The sequence below is a fragment of the Vicugna pacos genome, chromosome 1, assembly GCF_048564905.1.
Source record: "Vicugna pacos chromosome 1, VicPac4, whole genome shotgun sequence".
Lineage (NCBI taxonomy): Eukaryota > Metazoa > Chordata > Mammalia > Artiodactyla > Camelidae > Vicugna > Vicugna pacos.
The window spans coordinates 50,485,597-50,500,846 of NC_132987.1; positions in this window are offsets into that span (position 1 = coordinate 50,485,597).

The following is a 15,250-nucleotide window of genomic DNA, read 5'->3' on the forward strand; positions in this document are numbered from 1 at the left end:
AGATCACTTTGACTGTACTAGTATTAATATGTTAATTAGGATTATTAAGTTTGGGTTGCAGCCTCTATAATGTCAGGTTATTTCTACTTCATCCTTAAGCTGAAGGTGGCATTATATAGGAGTCCCAGCTGAAAATCTGGGATCCTTACCAAGGTTCTTTATCTTAGGTAAACCATGAACTCAGGTTTTTATTTCCCCAGTCCTGTGAGATTACTTAAAACTCTTCTTAACTTCTCAGCTTCTTTGAAATCATATTCTTTTCTGCTTTTCTACCTTTTGACTTGTGCGATTTATTAATTTGTGAATTCCTTGGGAAGAAAAATGACTTAAATTATTGGGCTCACTTCTTTGAGCTTCCCTTCTCTCTGAGACCTCATTCCCTTAAGTTCTGACTGTCTTTGTAGTGCTGAACTCCTCATTTATGTCTCCCCGGCTCCTTGAGCCTGCAGAAACCTCTGCTCACCCTCACTTTTTTCTCCCACTTAGTTGCTATTTTCTGCTAGATTTCTCAGCTTCTTTGTCTGTGTTGCCCACAAATGCTGGTAGAAGGCATGCAAGTCCTGGGTCGAAGACAAAGAATGGTTTATTACTTACAGAAATAGCAACAACTAGAATATCATCATTTTCTTGTGCCAGTTCCCCAAGCCCCAGTTCCCACAGGGCGATATGACCAGTAGTCAGCTTACACCGTCATGCATAGTGGGTTGCATTATAGTAGAGGAATCCTGAGCTTAGAGAATCCAGTCTTTACAAATTTGTCTGTTGCCCCAAGGGAGATATGATCTTTATAATAATGAAGGCTAAATGACTTTCTTCTTAAGTTTCTGTATTGTCCTTTCTCCCTTAGCCTTAATTCAGGTTTAGCAGGTTGTATTAATGATTGCACAAACTCCACCTAGGGCTTCAAGGAGAAAGTCTAGGACAGTTTTATCACCCATAATAAGTTTGGCCAGTGAATTGAAGCTGATCTGAATTCACAGTCAAGATTTTATCATTGATCATTGGAGCTAAAGCCAAGAATAGAGTTTTAACTGGGTGACTCCCATTTTTGGAAAAACTGCTTATAGAGTGAATATAAATAATGAGCCAGTTATCCCTTTGGAAGCTCCTCAGAGCACCAAAGGAAGTCTTATTTGGGAGAGATCTCTTTAGTCATCTGGGGGCTACATGGGTCTATTGTGGTATTTCTTTAAATGCTTGAAAGTCTTGCACCTTTAGGAGCAAGTCCCTGTGTGAAAGACAAGTTAACGTTTGGCTTCCACACAAGAAGTTGCGTTTAGAAAACAGTCCTGGGGAGCACATAGAGTACTCCTGGAAAAAAAAATGTTGTTTATAGTTGTTATTTCAGGTGGCAGAGGAGGGATAAACTTTCCCCCCAGAGGGATAGCTAGCACTTTTTCATGTAGGGCTGAGATGTACCTCAGGGTAAGCCAGAATTCACTTGAATATACCATTTCCATTTGACATGTAAGGCTTGTTTGGCCTTTTGCACCGTGTGAGTCATTAAGTCTGAGTTGACCCAACCTCAAAATGAGAGTATCAGGCCAGAGAGTCAGAAAGCCTCCATGGCTCAGAAATTCAGTTTTGATAAGATCCTAATGGAAAGCTAATAGTTGCTTTTCAGAAGGAATATACCTGGTATCTGTGTTAGGGAAGCAAGGAGTCCCAAACCCCAGGGGCATCTGTGGGTGCAGGCTGCCTCCCTTTGATGGAGGTTCCAATAGGCAAAATCATTAGTCACAGATCCTTATGGCTCAATAGGTTTATTAGGGTGGAAGAGCTCCAAAGGTAGAGAGTGCGGCACAATGTTTTTATTCCTTAGTCTCAGCTTCTAGGTTGGATGGAGTGACAGAGTAAGGATATTTTCCATCTTCTAGAAGCCTCAGGCCAAATACTAAGGTACAGAGGACCTAGACCAAAATGAAACCCTAGGAAAGGACATGATGCTGGAAGCTTATGCCACTTCTGGCTTAGGTCTTAAGTTAAATATACGAAATAAATCATTGAGTTTAATTCAAGTCCAGGCTTTCAGGGTTGAAGAAAATGTGTGCATTTGGGCTCAAAGCTCCAGCCAGGAAGAGATAAAATGGTGTCATTTGCCTGGAGTGCCTGCTGTGCCTCACTTTCCTGGAGAGGCTAGAGTGAGACTTGTTCAGAGTGTGACTTTATGCAATAATTTTTAATTGTAAGAATATCTTATATATATATATATATATTTCCAGCAGAGAAAGAACATTCTACAGATTGCGTATTAGAAATGCATTAGAGAGCCTCTCACTTATGTTAGACTTTCTGATTTGTATTAAATGGTATTACAGTTAGATAAGTGCTTTCATCCCTTTTCCTTTGAATTACTCAAAAGTGTACTGCTGTATGATTTAAATGAACTTCAAAAAACATTTTGGGATTGCCAGCCTTTTCCCCTAGCCAAATAAGTAACATGTAAGGCTTGTTTGTCCTTTTCTGGACAAGCAATGTTATTGACATACTATTTCCCATGTCACTCATGTTAGAGCGGATCCAGTTTCATCTTCAGTCTTCCTGTCCCAGCTTTACTTATCTCATTTTGCTGACGTCTAGTGAATCTATATCCTCAGCTCATGGTTCTCTCTTGAGATCAAGACCATTATATCCAATGACCTATCAGACAATACATCAGGTATATTTACTCAAAAGTGGCATTCATTAAATAAAAGTACATTTCTCCACTTCCTCCACTCCAAAATCTCCTCCTCCTTTTTTCCTTCTCATAAGCATCACCCACTCCATTACCCACATCAGAATTTGGGTGGTCAAAGTACTTCCCATGTCCAAATTGGTCACTGATTCTTGCTAGTCCTGCCTCCTGATAATCTCTCACATCTATCTCTTCTTTGTGGCCCTTCCTTAATTCACACTCTCATCTGAATTATTCAGTAACTGCCATGATTGCTGGGAATTGTCCATTCCATTACCACCCTGCAACCCAAGTGATCTTTCTAAATACACAGTTAATCATTTTGCCTCCCTACCTAAAAATTCCTTAATAATTTCACATCAGTGGAAGAATTAGACTTCAGCTCCTGACATGGAGCCACTAGACCTTGTTTATCTTTTCAATTTATGTGCTGTTATGGTGCCTGATGCGGAATTTTCTCCCAGTATACAACCAATATATTTGAAATGGAGTTCGACTTGTGAGAATAGAATACTAATTTATGTGTCTATTTTTTAAATGGAGAAGATAGAGATGATTAATAGATCCTTTGAAATAACTCAAAAACCAAATAAAAGGAACCTATGGTAAAAATGAATATTTTTAGAACTGAATATAGGACATATATCTTGAAAAATAATTTTCCCCTTTTTTAATATACATTATGAAAAGTATTGCTCAGGTATAACATTACTGTTTGAAACAAGTATATTTTATTAAAATGAGTGGGATTATACTTCCTAGGAAATTTGACCTATGATTGTCAAACTTGAGGAAAATTTAACAATTTAAGGCAGTTTAGTCTTGTTGGAAGTATAAAACATATGATTTGATAAGGAGTTATAAAAAGGATTTATCAAAAGAATTTATAAAATTCAGGTATTTTCTAGGATTCCTTAATTAGGACTTAACTAATCTAGATGTTCCTTGTAATTTGCCTAATAAAATCTGTAATCTTAAATCATATGGAATTTTACATGGTTCAGAATTTCAAGGCATAATACAGATTTCAATTAAAAAAACTTACTCTTTAAAAATGTGTTTTAATGTGTGGTACACTCACATGTTTCAAAATCAAAATATATGAAAATTTACGCAGTGCAGTCTGTCTCTACCCTGGGTTTCATCTGCTCAGTCTCCTCTTCCCAGCCCCACAGCCAGGAAACCAAGGACATTAGTTTCTTACACATCTTTCCAGAGTTTCTTTATGTAAATACAAGAAAATACAAATATATATATTTTCATTTTTATCCATTTCTAATGCAGTGATAGTATAATGTATACATGGTGTCCTATACCCTGTACTGACACGTTTTCTAAATTATAAGTGAACTAAATTATAAATGAAGGGTTTCATGGAAATATTAAAGATTTCTGGGATGTGTGTTCTTAATATGTACTTATCTACTTAAGGATTGGACGTAATTAAGAATGTTCCCAGTCTCATCATGTCAGGATGATTTTTACAAAAGTATGCCATAGTCACTCCCACCTCAGCCACCCACCCCAAGTCTGTGCTTTAATGTGAAGGGGCCAGATTTGTTCACCCAGACGTCTCAGGTATCCTCCTAGTCATGTGCCCTGTGGCAAGGATCCAGAGGAGGTAATAGAAATCAGTGCAGGTTGGAGAAGAGGGCTGTGGATTTGGAGTCTAATGCATGGGTCTAATCCTGTCTCTTCTTCTTATTAGATAAGTAATCTTGTCAAGTCACATAGTTTTTAAAAAGTTTTGTAGGACCCAATGTAAACAAGGCTGATAATTCCCATCCTACCTTCCTTGGCAGGTAGTGATAGTACCGAACATGAAGTGTTAATATGCCTGTCAACCAGCACCGTGCTATGTGACTGTTGTTGCCATGGTGACTTCCTTGGGATTTCTGAGGAGCAGCAGGTTTTCCTAGGAACAATGTAAATGCTTGTGCCCAGCACTGGGAGATTAAGAAATTTTCAGGAAAATTAGCCTGACTGTTTGCCACTAGAGTTTTGTTTTGAGGTTAGTAATATTTGTTCTGTTATTGTCCTTTAGTTTTTCTCTTAGGCACATCCTGTTCACTCTTTAACAGTATTTTGGTTGTATTTTGGTGACAAGTTTACCTATTTTTGTGGGTTTTGACTTAGAATAGGCTTTTGGCAGGTCAAAAATGTTTAGATTACTTCCAAAGGCTACTCTCCCTTTAAGACACGATGCAAAACCCCAGTTTTGGCAGTGGGACTTGGTACTTACTTCAGTGGGATCCTTTCTTCTCTACTTGACAGAATCATCTGGGTCAGAGCTTCTCAAACTGGAGCGAGCATTATGATCACCTGGAGGTCTGTCAAAACACTGATAGCCAGACTCTACCTCACTGTTTCTGTCACTTCGGGCTGGAGGTCCAAAAATTTCTATTTCTAATGGGTTCCTTGATGATGCTGTGCTAGCACAGGTGGTTCAGGGACCACACTTTAAGAACCACTGATCTAAAACCTAGGGCAGAATTTCTTAAAGTATGTTTCAAAGGACTGAAATACTAGGCACTTGGTAAGAATGCAGATCCTTGGTTCCAACCCCAACTCTGAGGAAGCAGATTCTCTGGGTTTTGGGAGCTACAGGTCCCAGCTCATAGGTGATTCTTATGCATTTTAACATCTGAGAACCACTGATGTGCACAGTAGTTCTCAACCCTGGATGCACATTAGAATTACATTGAAAGTTAAAAAGCTACCAATACCCCACCTCCAACATCCCTAGAAATTCTGTTTCAAATGGTCTGGGGTAGAACCCAAACACCAGAATTTTTAAAAAAGCACCCTAGGTGATTCTAATGTACAGCCAGGGCTGTGGACTAGTGACAGGAAGAGCTGAGCTTATCATTCTGTGTCTTTGGGGAGTTAAGAATTTGTAGGGACTGGCCTGGATCTTCTTGGGGTTCAAGATTGTTTGAGAATGCAGTCCAAAGTGGTGGTAAATTTCATCTAAGGCCAAGACTGATTGTGAGCAGGTACCATACAGAAAGTTGAAAAGAACCTTGAAGGCAATGATTTATCTTTCTATTTGAATCTATATGTTTATAATTGATATTGCAAGCTATAAATCTAATGTTACTTTGCTAACTATATTTTGCTTAGTCTGAGATTTAATTAAGTGTATTTGTCTTTTTCTGTTTTAACTGTGATGTGTCTGGTAGCTCTGTTAAATATCTTAGGGACTCTCATATGAAGACACTTGGATTTATTCCCTACAGTAGCAAATGGAAGAGACAGGTGGTCACATTTCAGTTTAAGACAACAGGAGAGCTGTGTGGAGGGAGTTTTAAGCAGAGACTGAATGATTAAGATGGGAAGAGATGTTGGAGAAGTAGAAGTAAATATAGAAAGTAGTCATGTTTAAGCCTACAGAGACTAGAATTCTAAGTCCATGAGAATGTAGGAAGCAATGAGGGGTCAAGTCCATGAGAATGTAGGAAGCAATGAGGGGTCAAGATAGCTCTCCTGAACGTCCTAGGACATTTAGAACTTGCTCTTAAAGACACTTATACTTATAGCTGCTTCCTTAGCCTTGGAGACCTGGAATACCTCCTGAGGTTCTTAGGATGTGAAGCAAACAGTGCTTAGCTTGGTGCATGGAGTTGAAATTTCTCAGGACAATGTCTTGGAACCAATATGGAGTCTTGTCCCTGCCTGGATTACACATGAGTTCTGTTTGCAGCTCTGAAGCACAGATTGTACACATAGGGTTTCACTGAAGTTCTCTGACCTATTTATTTTGGAAGTGGCAGTCAGGCAGTTCAAGTTGTCTTATCTGGGGTAGTCACGCTGTGAGCTCAGTGACTTTGTCTTGCAATCATACTACCAAGACACAGGCTGTTTGAGGCCCAACAAGATTGTGGATGTGAAGGGCCCATGTAAACAAGGGTTGCTCCTCAAGGAGGGGTGTTCCTATTCCCCCAAATTCTATACTGGGGCTGCATTTAGGGGTGAGCAGTGTTCTGGGCCATCCACAAGAGACAGGGGGCTCTGTGTCTGTCACTTCCTTCTAGAATCAGTGCAACAATATGTAATGTTTATTTCTCTTCAGTCTGTGGGGATTTTTTTCAGCATAGATTTTATACAACTGGTCCTGAGAAGAATCCACACTGTTGCTAGTCACCTGGATGCCCTGGCCACAACATCTGTAGTGTTTTTTTAGAATCCTAACATGAAATCCTCAATTCTCAGTGACATTTTCCCCGCTGCTTTGCATGTTTGTTCTGCACCCTCTACTCACTTGACAGATGCTGCTTTCTCTGCATCAGTGGACTTTTCCAGGCCTCTTCTTTTTACACTGGCCCTTTAAGCAGACATTTAAGGCAATTGTTCTGTTCAGTTTAATTACTCTGCTCTCACAGCTACAATACAAGTTCACTTGAAAGAGAACCTGGTTGCGTTGAATTTTGTGTTTGCTTTCTATTTCCTGGAGTGACATCCCCACTCCCTCTCATCTCTGCTCCTAGTACTGTTTACCTGAGCTTTCTTTCTGCTGCAGAAAAGAAAATAGAACATCCAAGGCCAGATATTCCAGATAGAGTCAGTCTGTTTAGTATGATGATTTTTCAGTACCCATTATTTTAAAATATCATTGAGACCGTTCATTTTCTCTAAAACATCTTTTGTGTTCCAACAAACATTTCCCATTTCTTAGTGCTTTATAATTCTTTTTTTTGAAAGCAGTAGAAATTGCCCTTTTTTATTTTTTTATATTTTATTTTCAAATATTTTTTATTGAGTGATAGTCATTTTACAATGTTGTGTCAAATTCTAGTGTAGAGCACAATTTTTCAGTTATACACGAACATGTATATATTCATTGTCACATTTTTTCCCACTATGAGCTACCACAAGATCTTGTATATATTTCCCTGTGCTATACAGTATAATCTTATTTATCTATTCTGCATTTTAAAATCCCAGTCTGTCCCTTCCCACCCCCCCCCCTTGGCAACCACAAGATTGTATTCTATGTCTATGAATCTGTTTCTGTTTTGTATTTGTTTGTTTGGTTATTTATTTATTTATTTATTTATTATTTTTTTTTTAGATTCCTCATATGAGCAATCTCATATGGTATTTTTCTTTCTCTTTCTGGCTTACTTCACTTAGAATGACATTCTCCAGGAACATCCATGTTGCTGCAGATGGCGTTATGTTGTCGGGTTTTATGGCTGAATAGTATTCCATCATATAAATATACCACATCTTCTTTATTCAGTCATCTGTTGATGGACATTTAGGCTGTTTCTGTGTCTTGGCTATTGTAAATAGTGCTGCTATGAACATTGGGGTTCAGGTGTCATTTTGAAGGAGAGTTCCTTCTGGATATATGCCCAGGAGCGGGATTCCTGGGTCCTATGGTAAGTCTATTCCTAGTCTTTTGAGGAATCTCCATACTGTTTTCCACAGTGGCTTTCCTTGCTTCCCTCTCCCACTCTTAATTATTTAGATGTCTTCTTTTACAATTTTGTGTTTATTCTTTTTGTAATTCATGGCAGTTATCTCCTTTCCAGTTATGAGTTTCTCATTTTTGTAGCATCCTGCTTCTTTTCTATTTAGAGTAGACCTGTCAATATTTCTTTTAGCATGGGTTTAGTGTTGCTAAACTCTTTGGTTTTTACTTGTCTGTGAAGTTCTTTATCTCTCCTTTTATTCTAAAGGATAGCCTTGCTGGATAGAGTATCCTAGGCTGCATCTTTTTTTCATTCAGGACTGTGAATATATCTTGCCACTCCCTTCTGGCCTGTAGTGTTTGTGTAGAGAAATCAGCTGAGAGCCTTATGAGGGTTCCCTTGTAACTCACTCTTTTTTTTCTCTTGCTGCCTTTAGGATTATTTCTTTATCCTTGACTCTGGCCATCTTGATTATGACATGTCTTGGTGTGGGTCTGTTTGGGTTCTTCCTGTTTGGGACCCTCTGAACCTCCTGTACTTGGATATCTGATTCCTTTAGGTTTGGGAAGTTTTCAGTCATGATTTCTTCAAATACCTTTTCAATCCCCTTTGATCTTTCTTCCCCTTCTGGAACCCCTAGTATGCGTAGATTGGCACGCTTTATATTATCCCATAGGTCCCTTATACTGTTTTCATTGTTTTTTATTTGTCTTTCTCTCAGCTGTTCTGATTGGGTGCTTTCTGTTGTCCTGTCTTCTAGGTCACTTATTCGTTCCTCTGCATTATCTAGCCTGCTCTGTACAGCCTTTAGGTCAGCTCTCATCTCAGCAAATGAGTTTAATTCTACTTGGTTCTTCTTTATAGCTTCTATTTCATTTTTGACATATTTTATATCTCTAAACACTATTTCTTCTAGTTCCTTCAGTACTTCAATCACTCCTTTTTTGAAATGTTGATCTAGTAGGCCATCAATGTCTGTTTCCTTGATCGTGCTTTCAGGGGATTTCTCTTGATCTTTTAATTGGGAGTGGTTCCTCTGCTTCTTCATATTGTTCGTATCTCTCTGGCGCTGTGGCTTAAGGAGTATCAGTTATCTAGTTCTCCTGGAGATGGTGTGCTCTTAATAATTTTATCAAGAGGTCTTTGTGTCTTTGCCCTGTTTCGTGAACCCAGCTTGCTGTTTCCAGAGACCCTCTGTTGGTGCCCTCATCTGTGCTGCTCCCAGTGGCTGACGGCTAGCAGATCACGCCCCCTCCCAACACTGGGTCAGGTGCTGAGCTCTTACCGGGTTGGCGGGAGGGTCACTCCCCCTCCTGATGCCGCAGTCAGATGCGGCGCTTGGGCGAGGCAGGTGGGCAGATTGCGCCCCCTCCCAGCATGATGGTCAGGTGCTGCATTCCTGCCAGGAAGGGGAGTGGCCACCCGCCCTCTCCCAGCCCCGTTGCTCTGCTGCTCTGTGCAGCTGCCCGATTGTGGGCTCGGGGAAGACTGAGGAATGGCCCTGCCCCTGCTCTGTGCCAAATCTCTGCTCCTTGTTTGTCTTGGCGGCATAAGTTCTCCGAGGTGCCAGGGCAGAAAGATCCTATCTGCCTCGGGCTGTAAACAAGTCTCAGTCCTGCCTAGGAGATTGCGGAGCCCCGGGTGCAGATTCAGGTCTCGGCCTTGTGCCCACCAGGGCGCTGCGCACAGGAGGAGATGGCGGCTGTGGCTGCGCCCCGCTTCTCCTCTCTCTAGAAGTGCCAATAATGGCAGCGCAGGTCTGAGGAGACAAAGGCTATGGCACCCCTCCTCTGAGAGCACAGCAGCCGTGTTGCTTTGCTTTTTCCACAATTTATGGGGTATCGAGGTGGTTCTGCTCCATATCCCCTCCCAGCCATGGCGCACAGCCCCCTGCAGTCCCCTGGGGCTGCCTCAGTGCAGCCACCCCCGTCCTCCACCTGGCTCGAGCAGCCTGTCCTGGCCCCCAGCTGCCGGCTCGTGACTCAGGCTGGGTGTCGCGGGGACACTTTGTGCTTGTTTAACTCAGTTCTGTTGGTCAAGGGGTGCTCGGGACAGATCTGAGCCTCAGAGGCTCCCCCTCTGTCCCGCTGGCCTCTCTGTTGGAGAGCGGAGACCCAGCGAACGAACGCCAATCCTCCTTTGCCGCGCCCTCCCCATGGGATTGGTCCTGCACTGTTTTGCTTTATCTTCTTTCTTTTTTCCTTTTCTCCTACCAGATTTTTGGCATCTTTGTCTTTCAAAGAAGGCAATGTTCCGTCAGAGTTTGGCAGGTGCTCTGGTTGGCTGAGTAGGTCTGTAGATGTGAGTTTTGGTGTATTTGTGGGAGAGGGTGAGCTACAAGCGTCCTTCTACTCTGCCATCTTGCTTCAATCCCAGTGCTTTGTAATTCTGATTGATTTTGATTATGTATTTATAGAGGTTTTCTCCCCTGAAGAGACATAAATAGCCCTTAAACATTTTCCTCTTTGTCTTTGTTCAGGGAGTCTCTGAAGTAATCACACTTACACATAAATGAACGAATAACTGAGGATGATTGTCCCAGGTGGGTGTCCACTAGGATTTTCTTGCCCTTTCAATGCCTCTACTTGGTCCTTCCATCCACAACTGTAGACCCTAAAGCTACTCGTGGACCTTCCCTGCCCAATGGGAGGCCAGATCTTGCTTTCAGGGCAAGATTTAATGCTATGCAGGGCAGGGTTTGTTGGGGAGCCTGACAGTAGTAAGGAAGAAGGGGAGAGGAAGCACCTGGGCTACTCTACCCACTTACCTGCTGCTCTGGTTCCAGGACAGTCTTATTCTGGTCCCTCCTTACACAAAACCCTCTTCCCAGAACACCTTACTCCAGCACTTTCTGCAACAAGGGACACTTGGTGCTTTGTGGACTCCCTTTGCAGTGTATAAACTCTCACTCCATTCGTGGTGTCCCAGATGGCCTATCAATAACACATAGTCTGTGTATCCTTGTCAATTTAGGTCTCCATGAATGGTCCTCTGGAAGTCCACATACTATATATGAGAATTTGTGTATACATACATACATTCCTGTGAATATATGTTTTCCTGGTAAGACTCCATAGCTTTTTATCAGATTCTCAATGACTCAAAGTTGTATGACCCAAAGATATTTTAAAAGGTCAAGAAATAACTGCTGATGTGGTAGTGGATGGCCTGGAGGCAGTGTTTAGTTGAACAACAAATACTTATTGAGCACCTACAATGTGCCAGGTACTGTTCTAGGCTCTTGATACATCAGTGAACAAAAAATTCCCCCAAATCCTCACCCCCATGAAATTTACATTTCAGCTGACAGTATACATAATACATTTTAAAGTGTATTAGAGGGTATCAAGTGTCATGGAAAATAAAGCCGGGTAAGAGAGATCAGGGATGTGGGGATGGGGAGAAGTGTTGCTATGATATCAGGGTAGACCTCATTGAGAAAGTGATATTTTAGTAAAATCTTAAAGAGGACAGGAACCATGTGGACATCTGAGGGAAGAGTGTGCCAGGGAGAGGGAACAGCTAGTGCAATTACTCTAGGGTGGGAGTAAACTTGGCATGTTCAGAGTGGTGGAGTGGAGCAAGTGAGGGAGAGTGGTAGTGAGTCAGAAGGTAATGATGTGTGTGTGTGTTTGGGTGTGTGCACATGTGTGTGAAAGAGGTAAGGTCTTGTAGGTCTCTATGCACAACTTTTGGAAGCCTTGGAGAGGTTGAGGAAAGGAGAGGCATAACCTGACTTAAATTATAAGAGTATCACCTTGTCTGATGTGTTAAGAACATACTCTGGGGGGCAAGGGCAGGACCAGAGAGACCCGGCTGCCTTACAGTCATCCAGGAGAGAGAGTATGATGGCATAGATCAGGATAGTTGCAGATGGAGCTGGCTGTATTTTGATTATATTTGAAGGTAGAGCCAATAAGATTTGCTGACAGATCAGAAGCATATTGTCAGAGAAAGAGAAGGTCAAGGAGGACTCCAAGGCTTTAGGTTTAAGAAGCTGGAACAGTGGAGTTCATGGGAAAAGCTGGGGCTTTTAGGTCAGAGAGGACTTGGATCTCAGCTCTGTTACTCGTCAGTTGTGTTGTTACCTGACTTCTGGGTCATTAACTTAAACTCAGAGCCTCAGTGTTGTCATCTGCAGACTGAAGACAATCATACCTGTCTCATAGGGATGGTATGAGAAAGTACTACAATGTGGCTGATATTTAATGTATTCAACAGATGTGAATCCCTTTCCCTAATCTTTTTTTTTTTTAAGGAAGGAAAGAGGGAAGAAGGGAGAGAGAGGAAGGATGTGGGAGAGAGCTGGCCTCATCTTACATGTTTTCTCAATAGGATGCTGGTTTTTTGATTCCATTGTTTAAATGTGTTGTAGAGTCTTTGAGTGTTTATCCTTTCATCAGCCCTGTGTTTTCTTCTGTCAGGTGCCTGGGGCTGCTAACTCAGGGTTCAGTTTAGATTTTATTTTTATTTAACACATTATTTTATTGTTATTTACATTAAAAATAGATAATAAGGGATTATTATCTGAGACTGTCCATTTTCTATGTGTATTGTCCACAAATAGGCCTAACTAATAGGGTTTTTGGGTTTAATGATTAGGTTATTGGGGTACTGAACATTTTATGTTATGCAGAAATCCTTGGTGAGTTGTTATATAGCCATTTAAGAGTGCTTTATTGGTATTTGGAATGATTAGTGAGGATTTTTGGATGGGTTGTGAATGCATTATTATTGTTCCCATTTAAGAATGAAATATAGTCTACTACCTGATTATTAGTTTCTAAAGATGCTTTCGTCAATTCCTAGGCTTAGGATAGTAAAGGATGCCAGAATTAGAAATTTAACAATTGAGGGAGGAGTGAGATTGAATTATTTGGGTTATAAGGGTACATCCTGTTTCCTTGCTTCAAAAGCCTCACTCCCAGCCATTTAATGTTTCTGGAATTAGAGTACGTTTTGTAACCAATATATACATTTTATATGATAATATTTCTGTTAGAGGTTTTTAAAAAAATGTATTTCAATAAATGGCACCCCTTTTCTCTGTTCCAACTCAAACCAGTTGAAAAGTAAGACAATAGAATATGCAGGTGGAAAATAAGTCTATCAGGTTTATTGGTGACAGATTGGAGGACATAGCTTACTTTGAGTATTATAAGCAGTAATACTTTTCCAGGCTGATGTCTCCCTCTGAGCTGGCTGGATAAAGAAGGAGACTGAGATCCAAAGCTCCATGCCTGAGACTTTGGCTTAAATTAGCTCCGCTAAACTGAGAAATGTCGCCCAACTGCCCTGGTCCTCCAACTGACTAACTCACCCAACCTCCAGGGTGAGAAGTGAGAGGTTGGTTACAATCCAGGGGGGGCAGTCACAATCCAAAATTTTCCTCTCTAGTATTATAGGTGCCACAGAGTCATTCTGTGTGTCCTTAAGAGAATACGATAGCGACTCCCTTTTGATGGGGAAATGGTTTAGTGCCTCCTGGAGACCCTAAGGTTAGCCAATTTTTGGCAGAGAAGATAGTTAGGGGCCCTACTGTCTAGGAAAAGAGATGTAATTTCTAATTTTTATGTTTTGAGTATCTAAAGAGGGATACTATCTAAGAAGGCTCTGGGAATAGATGAATACTTGATTGGCTTTTCAGCCTTTTGAAAACTAGTCTCAGTGCCAGGAAATACCTATTAGGAAATCATAGCCCTCTGTGTGTATATATGTTTGGGGAGCAGTTGGTGATATCAGGAGAAATACAAAGATAATTTATTATTTTTTAATTAAAAAATAACTTATAAATAACCATGGCCTTAATTATTTTTAATTCATTTTAAATAGGAAATAAATACTTAAACATTACAGAAGAGAATAAAAATAAGTTCTGTCTACTTTTCTCTCAAAGTTCCCCTCTCAGAGGTAGCCACCATAACCAGGTTTTTGTGAACCCTTCCAGAGATATTTAGGCATAATAAATATTTTGTTTGTTTTGCATAAATGATTAATGTTAAAGATGCTTCCAGAGAAACAGATTGGATAGTTTTTATTAACCTTAGAGACATTTATTATATGTGACCTCATTATCAACTCCTCTATGTGGCATCTGACTATAAGAAAAACCCTTTTTATTAGGCATACAATTGTATGTACAATTGATGACTTAAAATCTGGTAAAGAGAAAAGATTCCAAGTATAATGGTTATTGAAAGGGGCATTGTTTGTACCAATGTGTTTCAAAGTGTATATTTCAGATTTGTTTTTCTTGCAGTTCCTCTGTGATATATGCTTCCATGGTTACCAGGTAATAGATGTAATGGGAATAAAAATGTGTAGAGAACTGAAATGGAATTATTATAGCAAATTTCCTCTACAAAGAACATTCATTGTCAGCACTGTTTCATTTGGGCAATTTGGAAACTCAGAGGCCCTGGATATAAAAGGTAGATATATACTTATTGGGTAGCTGGTAGTTTTTTCTAAGTATGTCTTTACCTACTTGGGAATTGCATTATACTATCTTCTAAAAACTGAATTTGGAAGGTAAGCAGTGTAGTTAATTTCTAAGTAAGAGCATTTTTTGCATTTGCAAAGGTGTAAATTCCAGCAGAAGTGCTGTGAGAATGAGGTACAAAGGCAGTTACATTAAAAAAAAATAGACCCTATTCTTAAAAGCAAGTCAAGACAAAAGGTGCACAACTCTTTACTTTAAATTTTCTGGGGTTAAAAATAAAAAGATTTCCTAATCTGTTATGATTTTGTTATACCAAAACAGGTGGGGTAGGGAAGCAGCCTGGAGAAATGGAAAATGCTTTGCGCTAGAAATAGTTGTGAGTTATTTTCCCAACTTTGCCACCACATGTATGACCTTGATCTTGACCAGATATTTAGCCTCTCCAGATGTCAGGTTTTTTATCTGTCAAACTGAGTAGGTAATCTCTTGTGGTGCTTCCAAATCCAACATTCTGTAATGTTAGGAAAGGACTTCAAATAATTTATTCTCTTCTCATCTCAAAAAAAAAAAAAAGAATTCTACATTGTGATTCTTGTCTGATAATTTAAATTACTGCAGCCCTCACAAAATATCTAACAGTTGGGTAGTCTTGCAAGTAGTAGGTGTTATTTAGTTATTCATCAGTAGCACAGTTAGATAATCACAACTAATACT